General features: G+C 42.4%; 1 long non-coding RNA gene across 2 annotated transcripts; it reads left to right on the top strand.

Annotated features, from left to right (window-relative positions):
- The first annotated feature begins 380 nt into the window (after nt 1–380).
- Nucleotides 381–22,836, top strand: LOC130609014 (uncharacterized). 2 transcript variants are annotated; one of them, XR_008974695.1, is made up of 4 exons: nt 381–836; nt 7,867–7,927; nt 8,448–8,594; nt 22,115–22,836. It is a non-coding gene; the product is annotated as an uncharacterized LOC130609014 (long non-coding RNA). The 2 variants fall into 2 exon arrangements; XR_008974696.1 differs by lacking the exon at nt 381–836 and adding an exon at nt 2,670–2,822.
- Nucleotides 22,837–24,664: the final 1,828 nt, after the last annotated feature.

Raw genomic sequence — 24,664 nt, 5'->3', positions numbered from 1 at the left:
TTATTTTGATCAAACAGTAGAACATCTGGCCACATCTGACAGGGCTGGCAATACTGTGTAGGTGGCTCCAGGGGCTGCACAACACTGGGGAAAAGTTGCACTGTCAATAAAAACCAACCACGGGCTGTTCACTTCCTCCTTTGCCATATGTTGGGCTCATTAATGGAACATCAAATCCACAAATGTGGACATAAAGTCAGCCTATACATGTCCAGCTTCTGATATGAGCATCCAACCACTGCTTGGGGCCTGTGTTTGAAAAGCAGGGCCATGTCCTGAGGGCTGTAAATCCATTCTTTTTGATGGAAAACAAATCTCAGCGGGTTTCTTTCTTCATTTTTCCTTTTTTTTTTTTTTTCCACAAAAGAGTCTTGTATTCTGCACTGTGAGTCTGATTTGCAACGGGGAGGGGGAAGCAGCAAATCCAGTTCAAGGCTTGAAAGATTTCCACTGTCATTGCTAGAGCTCTGTGGAGTCAGAGCCCCTCGGTGCCAAGAACAAACACATCATCACCACTGCATAATGCAAACACGATGCTCTTGTAACCTGCTGTGGGACACTGGGAATCTACCTCCCAGGAGAAAAGGCAGGCAGGGAAAGCCCTGGAAATTTCTTTTGGTGTCTAAAACCATACTTTATTGCAAAGTGCATAAAGGACTGTCTCGCCTTTCCAGGCTGACTTCCCACCTGCAGTGCGTTGCTGATTTAATAAGGGCTGAAAGGGATTATCAAGTTGTGAAGTTGCTTGCATCCTACCGGGCTGTAATGAATGAAGGCTTTTGTTCGGCTCAGCCTAACTGAATGCTTCTTGGAGTGATCATAGCTGAGGAAAGGCTGTAATTGACCAGTGGTTTTGATACTTGTTAATACTTGAACATTACATGATGAAATGGTGGGTGCATAAACTCTTTGTTAGTACTGTAGTGGGCTTCTTTCCCTTAGTCCTGCCCCAACACTTGCTTCAGGTGAAGTCCTTGCAATGGTTTTTCAGTCTGCTTTGGTAGCTCAGCATTCAGTGAAAAACTATCTTCAACTCCTGTAATTAACAAGCAACAGGAAAGTTCCCTCACAGGTCTCTGCTTTCATTTTCCTCCTGTAGCTCTGCCTCAGGTTGCCTTACCCTTGGGGAGTTTGTATCAGTTGCAGTTCTGCTTACAAACATAATGACAAGAAAGATGCTCATTCCCTGCCAATTCCCTGCAAGCCAGTTTGCATTCCTGCTGAGGAGGACAAAGAGTGCCACAGGCATGCTGGGGTAAAGCGTCTTAATCCGTCTCATTTTCAACCCCATAAAAGAGCAGAGCAACTCCACACAATTAACAGACACAAACCCTACCTCTCCCTTTGGAGGCAGAGCTGTCTGAGTGACAAGAAGTTAAAACTTCATTCTTCCTTAATAGGATGTTTTTATAAATCTGGCACCTACACGAGAAGCCGGAGTTGATCCTCTCCTAGATGGTCTTCCCTCTTTTGTGGAAGGTCAAACCTGCCCTGTTACAGGCTTCTTCTCCCATTGTGTCTGGTTTTTGCTCCCTCTCTTGTTCCCAGTCCCTCTCATGCTTCCTGCCCATGTGTGAACTTTATCTTGAGACACTCTTGACCATTTTCTGTGTTGGTGCTTAACACAGTGGTACAAACATGAGCTTTACCAGATCAGGAGAAGATGCAGAGCCCCACATCTGTCTTCATCTGGGAGACCTTAGCAAGTGCAAACTGTCTCAATGTTTCTGCTCTTCTTCGAAATTTCCTTCAGAATATGTCATCTACCATTCAAGAGTCTGGAGCAGCTAATTAAAAAAAAAAAAGTCTGAAATCTTCCTAAACTTTCCCCTTGATTCAAGAAGATAAGCAACCTCACCACTTGCTCTCTGGTTCTCATCTATATACTCCCATATCTTTTCTTGTCACTGTCTCTCCATCATTTCCAGATATTTTTTCATTTTGTTCTCCCACTCCTGACTCTGAATGCTTCTTGCTTCCTGCAGATGATGTTTGGGAAGGGACTTCAGCATACTTAATCAAGTAGGGGATTGACCCTATCCAACTTCAGTCTCCCAAGTCAGCCAACAGCTCTTTCCATACTGCTTCTACGATTAACGGAGAGAGAAAACTCCTCCAACAGCTGAGGAGCCATCCTTAAGCCAAACGCCTTCCCTGAAACCTTTCAGAAGCACCTGACTCTGTTCCTTGGGAACCTAGGAAGGTTTGTTAAGTTCTCTGGCAAACAGATGCCCCTTGAAGTGCTATGGCTATATCACAAAGACACCACCTTGTCCTATTTCAGGTGCTGCCTAAGTGCTCATTTCTCCTATTATGATGTCAGAAAGGTGTATAACAGTTAAAGGAAGAAAAAGAGAGCAATTTGGGAGTTCATGATGGGTTTTGTATTCTCTAGTCTAAGACATCAAAAGGGCTATCCAAGCCAAATTAGCTTAATGTCATAGGAGCATAGAATCATTCCAGCTGGAAGGCACCTCAAGAGATCTCCTCAAAGAAGGGTAAGTGATGAGGTAAGACCAGGTTACTCAGCGTTTCGTATCAGAAAAGCTAAGTGGTTTAGTTGATTAGTTGGAGGAAGGTGAAGAAGAATGAAGCATATGCAGTTCCCACAGCAATTCTGGGCTCCTATTTGTTGGAAATAAAGAAGTGAGGTGGGATGAGGAAGTTCTTCCTTTAGGTGTGTGGTCCACAATGGAGTCCAGGCTCCAGCAGCTGCAAACACCTGAGATAATCAGGTAGAAAAAGTTACTGCTGGGGGTGTTACTTGACTGCCGTTCTGATGGTGACTGCATTCCAGGAGCAGCTGCACTGCAGAGTCAGAGGTAGCATCAAATAACATGAACTGATTTTTCCTTAACATTTATGTGCATGGTGAAGTCCTGTTTTAGAGTGAACTTGTTTCTTAGCAGCCAGTTTTCCCCTCCCCAAGACTTTGTTTCCTGACTCATGTTTACCAGCTGGAGAAAACATGACAAAATAGTGAAAAGAAAGAGATCTGCCTTGAGCATTAAACTTCATTGCTGAAAAATTAGAAACTACTGTTTGGCTTGCCAAGGCTTTAATTGTCAACTGATGTAAGAAAGGCTCTCATTTAGTCCCTGTTTGCATTCACCAGGGGGTTCATAAAACAATTACAAGAATCTAGTAATAATCTTCTTTCAGCCTCTCCAGTCAGTCCAAAATATCAACCCAGTAAATGACTGCTCATATGTGAGGTCACCAAGCCATTGACCGGATCTCTGACTCGTTGATTTTAGTATTATTAATTGTTTTTATTAGTTACAGCTACTACAGGGCATGTGAATCATTCAACCCATGGTCCTTAATAGCTTGACTGTATTATCCTCATCAAAGTTGGTCCTTTATTTTTCCCCATCATGTGATCTTCAAAGTCATCTTTGGATGGACTGAAAAACAGAAATCTCAAAGGCAATTTTAGGCTAAAACAAAACCCAACAACTCTATATTTTTGATATGTTCAAAATATTAAAATCTGACAGTGCTAGACTGTCACCTTGTGAACAGTCTAAGACAAGCATGAGACAACCACAGATCCTGGTTGGGAGTAAATCAGTGTATTCTCCCCACTAGCTTGAGGGGCTCAAAGCTACTGAATGACAGATTCTGCTACTTCAGGTTACCTTCAAATCATTACACATACTGAATATTAAATTATATATTTTATTGTTAAGTGGTTGCTGAAAATCCTGTCTTGTGAGTGAATGAAAATTAAAACTTTAAGACTGTTTTGTGTTCTTTTTAGCATTAATATTGTTTGAATGCAAGTTGTATTTCATGTAATATCCCTGTCATTTTAAAAACAAATTAGCCTGTTGCAGACCAGATCTTTACGTAAAACATTTGTTCAGGCCTGGATCTGAAAATTTCCAGCTCTTGCAGTATAGACTAATATTTCACCCTTTGATTTTGATAGCTATGCAGGAGGAAAGGAACATTTTACCAATACTGTATTATTTGCTAAGGAATTGAAGCATGTGATAAGGTCCGTGGAAAACCAGGATGATCTAGAGACCCTGAGATCTCAACTGAAGTATTTGCTCAAGTGTTTCATTAATGTTATGGTCTGCCTGGGCTTCTGAGTTGATGTCGGTGTGAAATTCATGTCAGAGAGACAGAGCAGTCAGATTTAATTCCCTTCCTCATAAGCTTGCACGCATGACTTGTAGGCAGCATGGTATTGAAATGTGGTGACTTTGACTTTCTACCTCACTGTTCTTTAAATCCAGTGTAATGACAAGTTAAAAACAGAGGGAATCCAATAAATGATACTAAATAACACAAAAAGTCAGATGGCATTTCTTTTTTGTCCTATGGATTGTTGGTATAACTCTGGATAGAAATATTAACCTCTTGTGGGATTTACAATTACATCATAATGAATAAAATACTCTTAATTAAAAATATTGGTCAGATTCAAATATTTCTATAAGGAAAAATCTGTAACTCAGGGCTTTTTTTATCTGAAGATGGAACTATCTTGGAAATAAAGAATTATTTTCATATCAAGGAACCGGCAGAAGATTCTATCACTCATTGCTTCCAAGATCAGAACAATTTCCTCTCTTATGGAAGAGGAGTAATTTATACTTACTTTGTATGTAGTGGTGAGAGAATAGAGCTTAATATAGTGGTAATAAGACGAGCTGCTAAAAGCATTTACATAGAAACCAGCAACTTGGAATGTTTTTTTCACCACTGCTACTGAAAATGGGCCCACATTTGAGGGGTATCTTTCCTACAGGTCTGCATACATTATGATTTGAACAGACCGAATATTTTTGGCTTCTATTTTTGGCTTTTCTTCCCTCAAGTTAGATAGTGGCCAATTAGCAAAGTGTCCCTGCATAAAAAGACAAAAAAAAAAAAAAAGAACCAAAACCCCCATAAATGCTCCTTTGTCATATTTGCATATGAGGCACAATTTAGCGCATGGAGAGAGATGGTAGAGGGATGTAGGATGACATTTTGCAAGAAAGTCGTGCAAAAGTTTTATGTAAGAGCGCAGGAGATTGCAACTCTCTTCTATTTACAGATTTCCCTCTCTGCTGCCTAAACTCCAGCTGAGTTCAGTGAGAGTTTAGCCGTTTAGCCAGTAACTCTGTGGACTGGGCATCAAGTTATCACCTTAAAGCTTAGATAAATTATGTATTTCAGTGTTCCTAAGACAGTCTCCAAATTGGCACTTTTTTTTTGCTGATCTGACCAGAGGTCCAAGAATGACTGAGCCTAGAGACAAGACTCATTGGCAGCTAGAACTTGGAACTGGGATTTCACAGGGTTGGAACAAAGGCACTGTACAGCATCATCTTTTGTTTATGATTTGGCAGATTTAGGGACTGTGAGAAGAGGTGTTCTCAATAACAGTAAGCAGAACTGCTAACATAGCCTTTAAACATTGCAGCTCAAGATCAGTTTGGTTTAGGCATTTGCCAAAGCTACTTCTTAACAACTGACTTGAAAACTGCGAGGATGAACTGTCTTTTTTCCTCCCTATGGGGCAACCACATTTTGACATTGTGGTTCCTACATGACCAGAAAATAATTTTGTATGCTGGAAATGAAGACAAGGGAAAGGAAGGGGGGGGGGGGAAGATGAAATCTTTTCTTTTCCTCCTCCTAAGTTAATGAATTTTTTTATAAATGTGTAAGCATGTCACTATTCCAAGCCACATCAAATCACTCCTAAAATCTGTATTTTAAAAACAGGAATGTGTATAATATGAACGGCTTAAGGAATAAAATGCAAAAAGATGTCGATGATGCTGGATTGCCAGCCAGCTGGAGAATTAAAAAAGAGAGGGAGAGAGAGTGATGAAGAGAAGAACAAAAACGCCCGTGTTTCACTGGCCAAGTCAACAACAGTGTTTTTTCAGTCACCCCTCATTATGGAAAAGTGTACTCAGGTTGTCCTGGAATACCAGTTCACTGTTTTTAAGGAGTCACATCAGGAAAAAAAAGCATGATGCAGTACACAGCATATGATGGGGAACATCTGGACACCAAACTACTGGAGCTGCCATGTTTTGCAGAGGGATGGCTCTGAGGATGAAATGGAGTGAACTGTAACAAATACAGGATTTTGCTGGCAGCTTTAATTTATTTAAATATATCCCTGGCTTTTGAGCTGTTTCTTTGTTTTGGATAATATTTAAACATGTCAAAAATCCTCTGTCTTTCCTGCCTTTCATTACACATGACAAGGAGTGGATTGCTTTGGCCGTCTGTAGAGTAGGAATGAACAGAGCTACATCTGGATGGGCTGGGGATCACATGAACGCTCACAGCAAGCCCCAAGCAGTTAACTTGAAACCTGCCTTTCCCTGGATGAGCTGAGATACTATCACAGTTTTTGCCAGGGTTTGTTAAGTAGAGTTGGGGCCTTGTAGCCAAACACTTCTAGCACATGTATTGGGGCCCTCCCTAAAGCTAGGCACCTCTGCCAATCCTGCATGTGTCTATGAGTTCTGTTTGATAATAACATCTGGCATTTATTGTGTGACATCTTGAGCATATGAAGCTATTCCTGAAGCTTCCCTGTAGCCCTACAGTGATTACAAAAGCTTCAAGGGACAATACAGGAATGCATGTGGCAGCGTTTAGGAGAGGGAAGAGCTAATAACAGTGTGGTCAACCTAGAGGTTCAGAGACTCACCTGGCTTGTGCCAAAGCTGCAATGTGCTGCCTTAGGGTGCTGGTAAGACCCAAAACCCTACCTGAGAAGAAGCAAAGGGTGCTGAAGTAGCTGCCACTGACTCAATCAAGGACCAAGCCAAGCTGTCTCCAGGAGGTGGTGACATGATAGCTAGGAAGCCACCACTATCCCCTGCCTGTGAACTAGTGCCAAAGGTCTCCCTTGGCTCTCTGATATATGGGTACATGTCCCATGGCTGTCAGCTGTATGCTGCTCACAAGGATCAGGAAAGATGGTAGGTGGCCACCTCTCCCATTTGTGTGCTGTTTCTCCCTTTGAAGCTGTTTCCATCTCAGGAGGTATGCTTGGTTCCTCCTTTTACATCTAAAATACTAGAGAAAAGTATAACATTGTCCAGCTTCAAGAGGAAATGTCTGGGTTTGGCCTGAGTTGCTACACACAGTCAGTGAAGTCCTTCTTCAGGATGTCAGTGTCCCTTCCTGAATTTGATGGTGTACAGAAATACTGTTTGCAATCTTTTCTAAAGAGAAGATCTTGACTGCAACTGCAAAACTGACAGACACCTCTTTTGGGCTGAGAAGATGGAAAGAAAAGGTTAGGGCATGTTTTTGGATCTGACCATCAAAATAATCTGTTCCACATTTGTTATTTTGTAGGGGTTTTTTTTGATTTTTGTTTATTTGTTTGGGTTTATTTTTTTTTATTAGTTTAGTTTAGTTAATTTTATTCTATTTTAGTTCATTATAGTCTATTTTATTTCATTTTATTTTATTGAATTTAGTAGCCCTTAAGTTGTAGGATTTATGGCATGTGACTCTGACAGTAAGAGATGACCATATAAGACACTGACCAGTTGGCCTAAACTGACCTGACTCGTGGATAGAGAAATTGTCTCTTTCTCTGTGCCTGCGAACACAGACTTTGACACAGCTAGTGAGCCCTCTTAGCAAGGGGCCAATTAATCATAAATGCTGGCTTTCATTATGTGGATGTTTCTTCTTTTGAAATGAGGCTCAGCCTGCCTACTTGCAACATTTCATGGGGTATTTTCACTCGGTATAGAGTGGGCAGTAATGCTCCCTTGTTGCATCAGGGATGATTGTGCATCGATGACGGTGCTGGAAAGCCCTCACTGGCACCCTGACTCATGGTTTGCATGACATTGAGCTTGTCCTAATGTGTTTTTTTTGCAGAGGGAGAGGAAACATGTTGCTCAACACAGCTCAGACTTCACTTCCAAACATCATCATGAGGGTGAGAAGGGCAGACAGGATTCATGGCCAGCACTGAAAACCACAGGGTGAATAGCAGTGAAGGAGCTGCTGATGGACAGGGGGACGAATTAAGTAAATCAGCCAGTGCTGGCTCCGTGGTGGGAAAGATCAGCACCTCCAACAGTGTTTTGATCACTGTAAAAACTGCCCAGCACTAAGCATTGGCTGTGTTGGGGATGCTTAGAAGACCTGAGCATTCCACCCATGGCTGGCTGCCATGGGGAGGCAGAAGCCATGCCAGGCATGCCATGGTCTTGCAGCTCCTCACTGCTCTTATCTGCACCCTGTCTAGCAACCAGAGCTATTCCTGAGTCAGGAAAATTTCTGAATGCAAAGATTACACCTACAGGGTTTCATGAAAGAAAAAAAAAAACAAAATCTGAGCTCTCCCTTTGCTGACGCCAAGCTGTTGTCAGCTTAAAGAAAATGTTTTCTCTTTGTATTTGGACAGTTTAACAGATTTATTTCCCCCTCTTTTCCCTCCTCCTCCTTGGATGAAGGTTGTAGGGTTTTCCACAAAATACTTTTGGAGGAGCCAAGCCTTCAGCACCAGCAGTTTTTACTCAGACTGTTGGAATGATCAATAAATCGGCAGCGACTGATCTCAGAGTCTGAGGATGTCTACAAGGCACAAGCAGCTCTTTTAGGTAAGCCTGAGCAAGTGAGTAAGTCCAGTAGCTCTGGAGCCAAACCCTAAAGTGGATGCAAAATCATATGGGGAGCCAGTGCTGTGATTTTCAGTACAAGGGTGATGTAATGATTGAGTACAGTTCAAGTAAGTAATCTAGTCATCTGTTCGCAATTTTGAATTATGGCTGATGCAGTCTCTGCCTGCAAGCCAGAGAAAAAGAGTGAGAATTACAGCTATTGAGTCAAGCCAAAGGCAGGGATCAGCAACTTGGCATCAGCTTGGGGAAGCAGTGGGGATGGGGGCTGCACAATTTGAAATGCAACTTGGGGTCTACCATGAGCCTGAAATTTGAGAGACACTTGAGATCTGCACAAAAGATGGTAGATGGACAGTGCACCAGGAGGTAGGGGCACCTATATCTGATCATCACCTCAAAGAATTTGAGAGGCACCAATCCTAAACACAAGTAACCAAATGTGAATCCATACCACTCAAGACAACTAGTTTGAACAGATACTCATCTGTGGTGTTTGAATTCCACTTAAGAAAATTTAGAGCCATCCAGGGCCTGACCTTTAGCAAACCACAAAGGCAACCCATAAACCACAAGGCTGGAATCAGCGAGAGAGGACAAGCAAATCTAACATATTAGCATAGACTTTCAACTGTAGCTGGTAACCAGGGATATTACAAACAGGAGACATACCAGTAGCATCTATGTAAGATCTGAAAGTGTAAAGTTGGATTCATGAAGGGCTTCACTGAGATCATCACCCAAGAGGGGGAATAATCCAACATGATGTTTAATAATAGTAAGTGGCTGACTTCACCACCAGGAGGAAACAAAATATTTTTAAGTGTCAGAAACCGTAAAAACATGGCATGATTCATCTTAAAACAAACAGTTGCTCATGTGAATCTTAGAGCGGAGGTTACATGGAAAGTCCCAAGATGAGACTGTCTCTGGAGGGCCATATTTTGGGCAAAAAAGCATATATTGCGAGCTAAGCAGTGTAGGGCCTGGTCATCTGAAGACATATTGGGACTGGGATACTAGAGGATGTACTAGCAATTGGGAAACTTAATCTCCTTCTCAAAACCAATACCAGAACACAGTTTTTTGACAAGATGAATATGTTCCCTGTTGAGTGTATGTCTGAGAGATTATCCACTAATGATGGAAGATCTTTGAGCATTGACCAAAACTGTAACAAATAATCCATTGCACTAGTCATTTACATCAAACCTGCAGTCTCTGATGAAGGTTATATTTTTCCCACTCTGAGTTCTAAGCTGACTACAAAGAATAAGAAGATAAAAACATCTCTTCTGAAATTTTTGCATTTAAAATATCCCAACTGTTTGTCAAATAATGTTATGTATAATTAAATAATTAAAGCCTGAGGTGGCTGACTTTCTTCTATGAGAGAAATGATGCATTAAAACTTTTGTAGAGATGTCTAGTGACCTCTTGTTCATGGTAGGGAGGAAGAGATTACTCAAAGCTGGAATGTCTTTGTAATGATCTCTTGTGTTTACTGTGGCTGCTTTATCTGGTTTATCAGAGACTTATATGTATCTTAAAAGTCTCACAGTGATTCAGTGGAACTATGTTGACATTTGTATACTTTGAGGGTATTTGGGTCAATAGTGTAAGACCAGCTGTGGCATTTACCCCCGTAATTGAGTTCAGTAATTGAAATACATGCTTTGAAAAGCATCTTGCTCGTTTTGAAGATATTATTCCTATCTGCTGCATATTTGATGATCTTTTTTGGAATTTCTGAAAACATTTTAGGAAGAATAACTATCATTTATTTGCCCGATTATTTGCATCAAGACTAGTCACTCTAAAAGCACCTGTAACCGTTAAGCCTGGTTTCCAAAGGATTTGTATTTCATGTCAGCTGACTTTTAAACTCGATTACACTGAGGATGCAGGTGAACTAATCCTGCAATAGGCATCAGAGAATCCATACTACAACAAAACAGCGATGTGGGATGCAGGTTTTTCAATGTCTTCTAAGCCAGTAGTGCTGGCAGAAGCCTTTGCACAGTTGGCACTTCCATGTCTACCGTCCTTTACATGGAGTCTCAGGTATCTAATAAAAGCTGGGCTCTCAATGCAGTCTTTTCTTCTTTGGGAGAATGAAGGGACCTTTCCTTCTTCACTTAGCCACCTATTTTTATTTTCAAAAATTACAAGGATTTAATACATCTAAACCCTCTAATTTGCTGTAAATTTTGGTTGAAATAGTTAAAAAAAACCCTCAATGTGCAGATTGTCACACAGACAATGACTCACTATGTCTGAGTGAACCCTTTTTTCTAAGAAAGGATTGTTTTTGTCTGAGGAAAACTCTCATGGCATTATTTATGACATTTTGTAGCCTAGTAGCTCCAAGGCTGGAAGATTGTTACTACCGCTGAAGGTACCTAGATCCAAGCCCCATTTTTGAGATGAAGGCTCACACAGAGTGCTGCCTTGCATTTCAGTTTTCTTTTCTTTTTGGTGTCTGAAATGTGGCAGCTCTCACCCCTTTTACTAATGAAATTAATTTTATCCCTTTAAAAAAGTCTATGGTCATCCTTAATCCCCATTATGAAAACTCTAGATGTTCTTTTTATCATGCTACACTCTTGGTCCCACTGCCTTTCGTTCCTTGTCCACAGCCTAAGCAAAACAAGCTTAAAAGAGCAAGGGGATGCATCTTTGTTGCTTTGACATGAGGCAGGAGTAACTCTGCTCAACATCCATTTCAAAGACATGTTGGTAAGAGCATATAATCTAAAAATACCAGGGACCAAGATAAATCTGGACAGATTTTAATTGGGGTTGGGGTAGAGTGGTTGTAAACTCTCCAGTAGTGTGGAGGTGGAGGCTTAAAACCTCAGCTTGGCCACTTGATATGATCTGAAACATTTTACCTCTTAGGATCAAATACATCCCAGGTTTTTTAATCTGTTCTTTCTAAGTATTTATTCTGCATTCATTTCCACGTGACCTAAGTACTGATGTGGTTTCTGTGCGCGTTGTTCCTTTCAAAAATAAGTTGATGATGCTTGCCTTTCACCTGGAGGCACAGGCTGGAGGACAGAGGTCTTGAAATTCATTATTTCATGTTGATACACAGTTGCCAAATAACACCTTGTTGAAATAATACTTATATCATAAGAAAAGTCCCTAGATGGAACTAGATGTTCTTTAAGGTCCCTTACAACCTAAACCACTAAATGATTCTGTGACTCTACTTAAACAGAAGATAATTTCTGAAAGATAACACTGATAGAACAACATTTCTCTACCAGGTTGTGCAGTCCTGGTCCTTCAAGCACTTTCCCTGGTACATGTCATCTAGGATCTGGGTGGTGAGCTTGCATTATGCCTCGGAAAGAAGGCAAATTCTATGATGCTTTACAATAACTGGCTACTTTGGTCTACCCCAGTATTTAAATCTTGATACCAACATTTTTTAGTGACTATTTCAGGAGCTTTTTTACTTAAACTACTCAACTCTTGACAATTCTGTCTCCTTTCCCCTCCAGCTACCCCACTGAAAGAAAACTCTAATTTCGCTACAGCAAACCTCACTAACAGTCAACATGCTATGCATTGGTCTGCTTCAGGGTGACCAAAAAACAAGTCTGAAGCAAATCTGGCTAATCAACCTTGAAACTGAAACCAGTGAAAAAAGCCTCAGTTGGGTACAATTTTATTATTGTACCATGGGCTAGCCACAGTTTCTAAAAATGTCTTCAGTTACCCAAAGATAGTGTTGCAGTCATTAATGCCACAGATATTGTTGCCCAAAGCAGTTGCTTTATGTTACAGTGGACAGTGAATTCCTTCTTATCCCATTGTTTTCAGAGCTACTGTGTTTGGGACGTTCCAGGACTGCTTTAAATTGGTTCAATTCTTTTCTGACATGTCAGTCACTAAATGTTCAGGGAGCGTCTCTAATCCTGTCCAGATGAGCTGTGCATTCCAAGAGGTTTCTATTTTTGGATGTAGGCTTCTGCCTATATGCTACTGTTGGGCTCAGATTCATTCAGAGGAATCACATTAGCTGGTATGCAGATTTATTTCTTTGCTTCTGTTGAATGTGAACTGAAATTGTTTAGTTTTGCCACTTGTCTTTCTGGGGCAGGGGGGAGCTCAATGTCCTTCCTTTGCATTTTTCATAAATTGGAGTTCTTTTCTGATGAATCAGAGCCTGATTTTTATTAGTTTTCCATAGGGGTTGCTTCCTCCTGCTACCACTTAATTTAGTGGGAATTTTTATTATTCCCAGTTCTTTAACAGCAGCTTATTGGGACCGCAAACAGGATTGGAAACTCTCTGTGTTCACAGGGTGACACACTGAAAGAGACAATTTCTGCTTCAGAAATCAGAATTTTGAAAGAAAAGACATATAAGAAATATGAGAAAAATAATAATGTTCTCCTTAATACAGGTAGACACAGAGATCTGGATTGCCTCTTATACCCAGTGTCATCCAGCACGTCTGCTGGACAGCTTCCCACTGGACTTCTTTCCAGCCTCAGCATGACACCTGACCTCAACTTTTCTTATGTCTGTGGATAAATTTCAGATTTAAAATTAAGAATTATGTTCCAGCAGTATGAAGTATGATTCAAATCAAACTCAAATAGAAATATCAGCCAATTGAGTTTATTTTGATTGAAATGCTCTAACACAATAGGCTGCCCTCAGTTGTATGCATAACATCTCTGGTTATACTGTCTTGGAAAAAAACTCATATATTTGTCTAACCTCTATTAGACTTGGTCTAAGCAGCAAAGATTTGGGTTGGGAGGACTTGGATGGCCTGAAGTCAGTTTGGCTTTAGTAGTTCTGGTGAAAATAAATGGTTTAGTAAATGTCACTGAAAATCTCATCTGGGGGCTGCACAGCTGTTCAGTAAAAGTTTATTGGGATTGACGCACTTGTTTTTTCCAGTGCCTATACACTGACCATAATGCAGCCCAGAGCTACTATGGAAGACCACAAATTTCTCACCAGTTGCACCTCCCACTTGGAGTCCATTTCAGTGACTTGTGGAAGAGCTGAAAAGTTGTAATTGTTATGCTTTAAATACTCACCATCCTAGTACCATACAGAATGCAGGTGAAAGAAGCAGCCTCACAGTAATTCACCTTAATTTGATGGTGAGGATCCTGCCAAGGATAATGAAGGAAGAGACTGGAAGGAGGGCTTGCAAGACTTGGAGAAAAGCTGTGTGGAGTACAGTGGGATGGAGCTGCAGGCTTTGAGATAAGAGTGGCAACCTGAAAAGGTGGGGGTGACTGGGGTGAAGAAGGCTAATGGTGTCTGTAGAAGGCTCTATGTGTAGTAGTTTTCCTCCACTACACATAGAAGGCTCTATGTGTAGTAGTTTCCCTCTATGGAAAACGAAGTTCTATAATGGGTATAATTGTCGCTGATTTATTCAGTGTGCTTTGGATGTGACTACTGATTGGTTTCCTTTGAAAAAAGGAAAAAAAAAGAAGGAAAAGGACAACCAAAAGCAAGGGGCTTCCCCCTAAATCCCCTGTCCCCACGCAGAACCACTTTGCTGTCCTGCAGGGGGCTAAAGAGGAAACGCACTCGAGTCAGAAACCGCTGGCTGATGCACTGGTAAAGAAGATCTCTACTGGTGCTGCCAGGAAAAAGGTCGTAGTAGTAGGGGACTCTACAATGAAAGGGACAGAAGCACTCGTCTGTCGGCCTGACCCCATCTCAAGGGAGGTGTGTTGCCTACCGGGGGCATGGATCAGGGATGTGGCAGAGGCTGCCTGCTCTAGTAAGTCCCATGGACTATAACCCACTCCTGGTGATACATGTGGGTGCTAGGGATATAGATAGTAGTAGCCTGGGGAACATAAAGAAGGACTACAGAGCCCTGGGGGAGGTGGTTAGGGGCTCTGGAGCTCAGAATGTCTTTTCATCAATTCTCCAGGATACAGGGGAGGATCTAAAAAAAGCTGGGAGGATTGGCCAGGTTAATAAATGGTTAAAAGGGTGGTGTCATAGTGAGGGGTTTGGGTGTCTTGAGCACAGGACCCAAGTTTGTAGGCCAGGTCGACTGGGGGCTGGTGGAGCTGGTCTAAAGAAGGGAAAGAGCAGTTTTGGTAGGAGGTTTGCCAGACTGGTCAAGGAGGCTTTAAACTAGATGTGTTGGGGGAGGGGGGCATCATTCCATCCCAACACACCCAGACAGTTGCCAGTACCTATAATAAAAGTTCGGAGCAATGTAGATATATTCCAGCCGCTCCAGCCAATGAGCCAGCTTCATTTGGAGCTCGACTCAGATGTCTCTATACAAATGCCCGTAGCATGGGGAGCAAACAAGAGGAATTAGAGATGTGTGCACGTCTACAGGGATATGATATAATAGGCATCACAGAAACATGGTGGGATGGCTTCTATGACTGGAGTGTTGGAATGGAAGGTTACAGGCTCTTCAGAAAAGACAGGCCTGGCAGGCGGGGAGGGGGAGCTGCCCTTTATGTTAGGGATAGGCTGGAGAGTATGGAACTCTGTCTGGGGACAGGTGAACAGTCCACAGAGAGTTTGTGGATCAGGGTTAAAGGGAAAACAGCTATGGGAGACATTACTGTGGGGATCTGTTACAGACCGCCTGATCAAGGAGAACCTGCAGATGAAGCACTCCATAGACAGATAGGAAAAGCCTCACGCTCACAGGCCCTTGTTCTCATGGGTGACTTCAACCACCCTGACATCTGTTGGAATGACGGTACGGCCCGGCACAAGCAATCCAGGAGGTTCCTTGATTGTGTAGAAGACAACTTCCTTCTGCAAGTAATAGAGGAGCCGACAAGGAGAGGTGCCATGCTTGACCTTGTGCTCACCAACAGGGAAGGGGTCATTGGAAATGTGATGCTCCAGGGCAGCCTTGGATGCAGCGATCACGAGATGCTCGAATTTGAGATCCTCAGGACAGTGAGAAGAGCGTGCAGCAAGCTCCCTGCCCTGGACTTCAAAAGAGCAGACTTTGGCCTCTTCAGGAACCTGCTTCGGAAGGTTCCATGGGATACAGCCCTAGAGGGCAGAGAGGCCCAAGACTGTTGGTTGATATTCAAGGATCACCTGCTGCAAGCTCAGGAGTGTTGCATCCCAACCAGAAGGAAGTGCAGCAGGAGGGCCGGGAGACCTCTTTGGATGGATAAGGAGCTCCTGAGGAAACTTCAAATGAAAAAAGAGGCTTATAATAAGTGGAAGCAAGGACAGGTGGCATGGGAAGAGTACAGGGATGTTGTCCGGGAAGCTAGGGACCAGGTTAGGAAAGCTAAGGCCCAGTTAGAATTAAACTTAGAGGTATTAAAGATAACAGGAAGGGATTCTACAAGTACATAGCAAATAAAAAACAGACTAGGGAGAATGTAGGCCCCCTCAGGAAGCTCTCAGGAGAACTAGGTACACAGGATTTGGAGAAGGCTGATGTTCTGAATGACTTCTTTGCCTCGGTCTTCACTGCCAAAGGCTCTGACAAAACCACCCAGGTCTTGGAAGGCAGATGCAGGGACTGTGAGAATGAAGACCTTGCACCCACTGTAGGAGAGGAACTGGTTCAAGACCATCTTAAAAATCTGAATGTGCACTAGTCCATGGGTCCTGATGAGATCCATCCGCAGGTCCTGAAGGAGCTGGTGAATGAAGTTGAGAAGCCACTGGCCATCATATTTGAGAAATCCTGGCAGTCAAGGTGAAGTTCCTGATGACTGGAAAAAGGGAAATATAACCCCCATTTTCAAGAAGGGGAAAATGGATGAGCCGGGGAATTACAGACCAGTCAGTCTCACCTCTGTGCCTGGCAAAATCTTGGAGCAGATTCTCCTGGGTGGCATGCTAAGGCAATGAAAATCAACAAGGTGCTTGGTGACAGCCAGCACGGCTTCACTAAGGGGAAATCCTGCCTGACCAATTTGGTGGCCTTCTATGATGGGGCTACGGAACTGATGGACAGGGGTAGAGCAGTTGATGTCATCTACCTGGGCTTGTGTAAAGCGTTCGACACTGTCCCACATGACATCCTTGTCTCTAAATTGGAGAGACATCAATTTGATGGATGGACCACTTAGTGGAAAAAGAACTGGCTGTATGGCTGCACACAAAGAGTTGTGGTCAATGGCTCAATGTCCGGCTGGAGACCAGTAATGAGTGGTGTCCCTCAGGGATCGGTGTTGAGACTGGTCTTGTTTAACATCTTCGTCGCTGACATGGACAGTGGGATTGAGTGCGCCCTCAGCAAGTTTGCCGATGGCACCAAGCTGTGTGGTTCGGTTGATACGCTGGAGAGAAGGAATGCCATCCAGAGGGACCTTGACACACTTGTGAGGTGGGCTGATGCTAACCTTATGAAGTTTAACCATGCCAAGTGTCCTACACCTGGGTTGGAGCAATCCCAGGCATAGCTACAGGTTGGGCAGAGAAAAGATTCAGAGCAGCCCTGTGGAGAATGACTTGGGGGTGTTGGTTGATGAGAAAATGAACATGGGCCGGCTTCAGTGTGTGCTTGCAGCCCAGAAAGCCAACCGTATTCTGGGCTGCATCAAAAGGAGTGTGACCAGCAGGGCAAAGGAGGTGATCCTGCCCCTCTACTCTGCTCTTGTGAGACCTCACCTGGAGTATTGTGTGCAGTTCTGGTGTCCTCAACATAAAAATGACATGGAACTGTTGGAACAAGTCCAGAGAAGGGCCACGAAGATGATCAGGGGACTGGAGCACCTCCTGTATGAAGACAGGCTGAGGAAGTTGGGGCTGTTCAGCCTGGAGAGGAGAAGGCTGCATGGAGACCTCCTAGCAGCCTTCCAGTATCTGAAGGGGGCCTATAGGGATGCTGGAGAGGGACTCTTCATCAGGGATTGTAGCGATAGGACAAGGGGTAACGGGTTAAAACTTAAACAGTGGAAGTTTAGATTGGATATAAGATGGAAATTCTTTCCTGTTAGGGTGGTGAGGCACTGGAATGGGTTGCCCAGGGAGGTTATGAATGCTCCATCCCCAGTGGTGTTCAAGACCAGGTTGGACGAGGCCTTGGGTGATATGATTTAGCGTAAGGTGTCCCTGCCCATGGCAGGGGAGTTGGAACTAGATGATCTTAAGGTCCTTTCCAACCTTAACTATTCTATGATTCTATATATAACATCAGGTTCTATTTATTTCTAGGCCAGATAGTGAATACTTCACACTCTTGTAGTCCCTTCTGTGACATCCATCACACTGGTATCCAAATATTTCATTAAAGTTCTTTAAGGTCTGTTCAACATTCCTGTGAAGAGAGGGAAGACACTGGGGAAAATTAAAATCTGCCTCAATGCAAGCCATAATTTCAGATGCCCGGTTACTGGTATCTGTGGTCTGGTTTTGCAGGGATTACAGGAGGCCATTTAAAATTGTATTAGGAATTTAAAATTATTTCAGCAACTTTAGAAAATCCCTTACATTTTCAAATAGATAATGTTTTGGGTACTTTTAAAGTTACCTAAATCTTGTTTTATGTCATTTTAGTGAATACAAGAAATTACAAAATGTGCACATGCAGTACCAATCCAATTCAACACCTAGAATAAGTGATAGTGCTCTTTGCTCACCAATTTGAAGCCTGGGGAGTAAGCAGGAGAATACCAACATATTCTTGATCGTATTGGATGTTTCACCTAAATCATCAGGCCTGCAACTCATTATCCAGAAAAACAGAAAATGAGAGGATGAGGAAAGATGACTCAGGTTCTTCCTTATTTCCCTTATGACTCTGATGTAATCTCAAGGTGTTCCAGTCCAGGGAGGAAAAGAAGACTTTTTTTCATTACAGCAATAGTTTTAAGACCAAATTAATCTTACATGAGCTGCTCTCAGTTCTGGCTTAGAAAACCTTCTCAAGAGATGATGTCAAGAAGCAAGACTCAATTAAGTAGAAATTTTAGAAGAAAATTAGAAGGCGGAAGGCAGCATGGTAAAGGATGTGACCTAGGAATGGAAATCTGACACCAAATTCTGTTCTCAGCTCTTCCAGCCCCTTGCTTGGTGCACATCACTTCCCTTCATTCAGTTGCCAGTTTACACAAAGCCTACAAACTATAGGACAAGAATGTGAACAGTGTTTTGGAATAGCTAAAAATGAAAGTTTGAAAACCTGTTCAAATATGGGTAGACCTGGATGAAACGTCATTACCAGAACTTTTGTTTTTAAGGAGACTGGGGAGCCATAGTCAGATAGATGCTGATGTATTCATTCCATTAACTGCATCAGATAGTCTCAAGTACTCTTTTGTCTGTTAACATAGGTGCCTCAGACAATACCTTGTGGCTCATCATCAAGATGCTGAAGTCAACTCCCCACTGCAGAAGACCACTTTAAATCAATATTGTTAGTAGATCTTAGATGTCACCTAGTTGAATGATTAGAAAAGTTACTAATTTGGTTATTTGTAAAAGGAATAAAGATTCAAACTTTGAGACACCATTTTTGAGCTATCAGAATTACAGTATTTTCCAAACAGCTTTAGCATAGAAAAAGGCAGTTTGGAGGAAGGGCGGGAATAGAAAGACTTGCACAAATACATGTGCCAGTGATGCCTTTTTAGAGGATCTGGTATCCTCAGCGTAAGATGAGTTTGCTCTTCTCCATCAGCAGTTTCCCTTCTTCCTTTAGGAAATATTAGAAATATGTCTCTAATGTTTTATTTTCTTTTCTTCCATAAATCAGACAGTTAAATCATAAGCACATGGTAAATGAAAAGAGTTGTTGACATGCAAGTACAGATGAGCAGTGTGGACCTCCATCCTTGGAACTGTCTTACAAGGTGGTCCAGTGGGACCTACTGAGAAATTTTGCCCGTGGCCTGATATGCTACTTCTGTATTAAGGCCTGTCTCTTCACTAAAGCTTGACTGGTTGTACTGCTAAACTATTAGAAGAGTCCCAGCAGGGTTTAGGCCAACTATTATTCACCCAAACAATTTCCAAGATACAGCTCAGGACTTGGCAAAGGTGAAAATGCTCTCCCAGCTGGTTGCTCTATATCTAGCGACAGCTGCTTTCAGGTTGTTCATCCATCCAGTATGGGACCATCTGGGCAGACACAGAAGAAGCATAATGATGGTATTTCCAGGACCTTTGCAATCCACCTTCCTTCCTTGAAGCCCATGGGTCCTCATACTTCAAGATACTGTGATCACACCTAAAACCCAGTCCTTTCTCTGAGGTGTTTGCTACCAGTAGAGTGATTTACAGACTATTTCCACCTGGCTAAAAAGCAGGCTCTCAGACTGCACTTCCCTCTCATATCACTGACTGTAATTACTAGGTGAGGAGAGTATAAATTGTTTGAGTGCCTTCATTAAGGATGCAGGTCTCTCTACTTAGTGTAGATGGAGTTAATTGCAGAAAGCACCATCTGGGACAGGTGCTGGAACTGGATACTCAGTTGGAAATAGGTGTCTGTCTTCACGTGGACTATAGGGGCCATTTAGGGGCCACCAGAATAGACAGCTACAGTAGCCATTTCACCCTCTGCTGTATTTATACTGCCCCAAAAATGGGTATGCAGAAAGCTGAGCTCAGCACATTTGCTGGTGAGCAGTCTGTGGTAAATCTGGTGTTTCCCATGCTCACTGAACCCAAACAGGACTGCAAATATATATGTATATAAACAATTAATTGTACATGAGCTCATTTTAGGATGGAGGACTGTACTACATATTAGATGAATGGTAGTTCAGGCCATTTTTCTATGAAGACTTGCACCTCTGCCAGCTCATACCAGTTTTGAATCTGGCCTCTTGCTTCTTATATTGTACGTTAACTTTACTTAATTGGTAGATTTTCCATGCTTACTAATTACAAATATATAAGCAGACATCTTTGTTTATGCTTGTTTGAGCAGGGAAGAAGACTCTGTTTCAAAGAAAAGATGTTTTAAGAATGGCTTAATTGCAGTCCCACATAAAATCAGGGGCTTGTGCTTACCACACAAATTGGTGGAGCATGGAGGAGGGGGGTATTTAAGAGCAGTTAGGCAGTATTTGCAGCTTGTCCATCAGTGGGAGAAGAAGTCACATATCTACATATTGTACCTACACCCTTTTTCCCCATGTCACATCTGTTTCTGAGTGATCAGAAATGAACGTAGGTAGGAGCAAGCCATAAGGAAAAATTTGAGACCCAGAAATAAGTAAGAGCCCTCCCTGAACCAGTGTCTTTGTGGGGACTGTTTTTTGCACATATATTTTCTGAGGCAGACTCACATTCCTCTGAGCTTGGCACATTCTGGTTAAGATGAACTCAGCATCCAAATGTTGACACAAAAGCTGACTACACCATATACCATGGCCTCATGCCACCTCCAGCTGGCCCATGGCCGTGCTGGCACTGGCTTTGGTTACTTGATTTAAGACAATTATAGAAGAGGGAAGGGCAAAGGGTGCCTGAGGTGGGCTTACCTGGTATTCCAGCTGGAGGAAATGGCCTGCATTCTTCTGCAGAATAAGCAGAGAGGGATGAGTAGAGGGAAACAAAATAAACAAAGGAAACCAATGGTGTCATTAAAAAGAGGATGTATCACGTTTACCATGAGAGCATGTGACTCAGACATCCAGACATGAACATTCCTGCAAAGCCCCAATTGCACACATGGAACCAAATTTTTTTTTGGCTTCCCAGAATGGCTTAATTTTATGATTCCGTGACTCATTAGAAAAAGCAAAGTCCCTAGACATGCTGCATCGAGACTCAGTAAACACCAGCTACTGATGGGGATATATGGGGAAAATGGAGCCGGTGGGGGATAGATGTGGGGATGGAAGGGAGAGAGGAGCAAGACTTACAGCCTCTTGCCGACTCCCTTTCTCCTTCTAGTGGCTTTGTAAACATGTTTCTCTCCTTCTTTTTCTTTAAGATTGGAGTGGAGGGGTTAACAGAGGTCATGTTAGTTTAAAAAATTATGGTTAACCTTACAAGCTGGGTTGCCTTAGGTCACAGTGATACAATTCCCCTCCCTTCTCCTGTGCAGCGGTGGTTCACAGAAATTCCTCTAACGTGGGGAAGGACAGGGCCTGCCAAGGCTATGAGCAATGCAGAGCAGACTTAACTGTTTTTATGCACTGCTTAACTAATCATTTTAAAAAGAAACGGCCAAGTTGGAACAACTGCCTTTTTCTTCAAGGAGGAACATTTTCCCCTTTTCCTTTTTTCCCCACGTCCCCCTTCTTCCCTTCCTCCCTCTCGTTGTTTTTTTTTTCCCCTCCGTTGCTTGGCTTGGCGTTTGAAACAGGTTCTCGATATCTGACACCTCTTGAAAGTGTAGTTTGGCAAACAGGAATCTAGTTCGACTCCAAAAGGGCCCTGCACAGGGCTTGCTATGAAAACACCTGGATGTCTCCTGTGCCTGTAAGAACCAGTCCTGCTTCTGTAGAAATAACAGCCGCTCTCTCCCTTCCCCCAACCCCTGCTCTCCCTTCAAAATAAATAATTAAAAAACATTAAAATGCTGGCACTGTTTTAGTGAAAAACAGGTGGTTTGAGGGCACTGCGGAAGGGGATGAAGTCCGTCCCAACGACAGTGTGCAAAAGAGCTGCACAGAAAGGATTTTGATAGCAGCACTCACATCTGTGACTGATTCCCCCAAGCTCAGGACAAATTAAGAATCTTCCAGCAATTAGGGGAGAAAGCTTCAAAGTGCAATCAGCAGACCTTAGAAGAATATGTGCTTGGGCTTTGAGGGAGGCTAATCCTGCTGCTTGCACTGGGTTCCTCTCCGCAGTGTGCATTTTCCAAGGCCAAATTTTGGCCTGCTTCTCAGTCACACCATATAAAATAACAAACACGCAGTCTAAGGAAAACAATTTTTAAGACACAGTGGAACCCACTTTAATGAAGAAAACTGTTAAATGCATAAAACCCCCATGTGCCAATGGATAAATGTGCTGGAAGTGTGAACTGTTAAACCAACAAAATTGTTAACACATCATACTGCTGGGCAAAAAAATAAAATAAAGAAAAAATAAAAAGGGAGTGAAATGGTTTTTTAACATGCAACCCACTTTGCCTTTATTGTTCACATTCCTGCTGACATAAAGTTTCCTGATTTGTCCCCTGGGCCCAGAAATATGGCAAAAGCGGGAACATTAATTGTATTTGCCCCCTTTAAACTGCCCTCCCTGCTTTTAGCTCACAGTGGCCAAGAATAGCTTCACGGAGTAGGGAAAGTTTGCCCTTTTTTATTCAGGGTGATGAGTGAACAAGTTCGTGTGGATTTTTTTTTAACTGGTATAAAACTTTAAACTATTCCTGAATGTCTTTTTGTTTGTTTGTTTGTATCTGTGGGGAAAACTGGGACTAGTTTTATGTTTGCTTTCCCTTAAAATTCTTAAGTCCCTCCATATTCCTGGTTTTCCTTGGGGTCGATGCTGAAATGAGGTTTTTCCCCTGGCCTTGCTGCTTCCTGTGAAGATGTGGAGCTCTTCCTGAGGAAAAGCCTGATCTCAGGAGACCCCTGAAGGCAACCGCTTTGATAAGTGTCCAACCCTGTGGCCGTGCTGATGTGGTGGTACCTGGACTTCTGCCTCACTGTGAAACATGAGAAACTAAAAATTAGTGCACTGAATTTATCTTATCTGACTCCTGAATTACACGCTTTTCACAGATTTCGTTTCCACAGGTGGTCAAAATGGAATAGGTTGATGTTTCTTGGTTTTATATTTCCTTTAATGAGAAAACAAGGAAATAAAAAGCATAGAAAATGTGAATGAAACTTAAGGACTTGGTAAAAATGCTCTTAAGGAAGAAGTAATTTAGGATCTGCATGGATTTCTGTTCAGATAAGGTCTGTGTTGCTGTTTGCCTGTTCTAGAGGCCTTTTAGGTGCTGCTCTATGAACACAGGTATGAAAGTGCATTTATGATGACTAAACTCCAACTGTGAACTCTAACAATAAGGAGTTTATTCCTGTGGTTCCGAATGTTCTAATTTTCTTCATTTTTCTGTGCCCCTTGCAAAATAACATGAGGTAGTGCTTGGCTTGAGGATGGCTCCTCTTTTTCTTGGCACTTGCTGATTTTGCTTCTTAGACTTATGTTTGCAAAAAAATTCCAGTCCCCGAGGGCCACTAAATATGTACTGCATTGCAGAGTCTCCATAGACAGGTTTGCACCTCCAATATGCTTGGATCTCCTGCTCCTATGGTGGACCAGTAACTCTACCATGTACTTGAGACCACTTTACACACCAAAGAAACTTAAATCAGAGTCAGGTTTTGTGTAGTTATGCAAAAGATTTAAGTTCTTAGCTACAAAAAAGAAAGCAAAGTTGCAACAGAGTATTATAAGCTTTAAAATCTGACACTGGCTTCTTCACTGATATGCATTTAGGGAATCTCTGGGTCCTTTCTTATCACTTAAAAGTCAGCCCAGCTGTCCCTTATCTGAAAGACCTGTGGGTGCTCATGGGATCTCTTTCTGCAAAGAAACCATGAGAATATCCCACTCCCTCTTCCAGGCTGGCTGCAACATCTCTCACCTAACATCGGCAGCAACCAAAAAATCAAGTGCTTAGTCTAGTTGCTTGCTCCAGCTCCTGTTTTTCAGTGGAGGAGGATGGAGGGCTACTCATTCCCATCTTGAAGAATTAATCCTACCTTTGCCTTTGATTTATGGCTTTCTTCAAGGCTTCAACACAGCATATAGTTTTCTACCATTGGAAATGTTATCTATGTAACACTTTTAATTACTAGCCTGTCTGAGTTATACTGGTGCACTTCCACAGTGACCACCCACAACTGTTTTTTACAGTGTTAGGCTGGGGAGAGCTTCAATTCTTTTCTTTTACAATTCACAAGGTCTTGGGCTGACATGGAGGCTTCAAAGCAATAATTGTGTGACTCACTGAGGTCCTCTTGCTACTGCATGAGTCAAAGTCCTCTTTGTACAAAATGGGGGTAATCACAGAAATTCTGGGATAGAAAGAGCATCAAACTATTCCCCTGCTTTGTGGCAGGGCCAGGAAATCTGGTTTATTCCTGACAGATGTCTATATAATCTATTCTTAAAGCCCTCCAAAGCCTTCC

The sequence above is a fragment of the Pezoporus wallicus genome, unplaced genomic scaffold (genome assembly GCF_028554395.1).
Source record: "Pezoporus wallicus isolate ANWC-B61680 ecotype Strahan unplaced genomic scaffold, APGP_CSIRO_Pwel_v1 contig_6464, whole genome shotgun sequence".
Lineage (NCBI taxonomy): Eukaryota > Metazoa > Chordata > Aves > Psittaciformes > Psittacidae > Pezoporus > Pezoporus wallicus.
The sequence above is the reverse complement of the archived record's forward strand: the minus strand, read 5'-3'. Positions and strand labels throughout refer to the sequence as shown.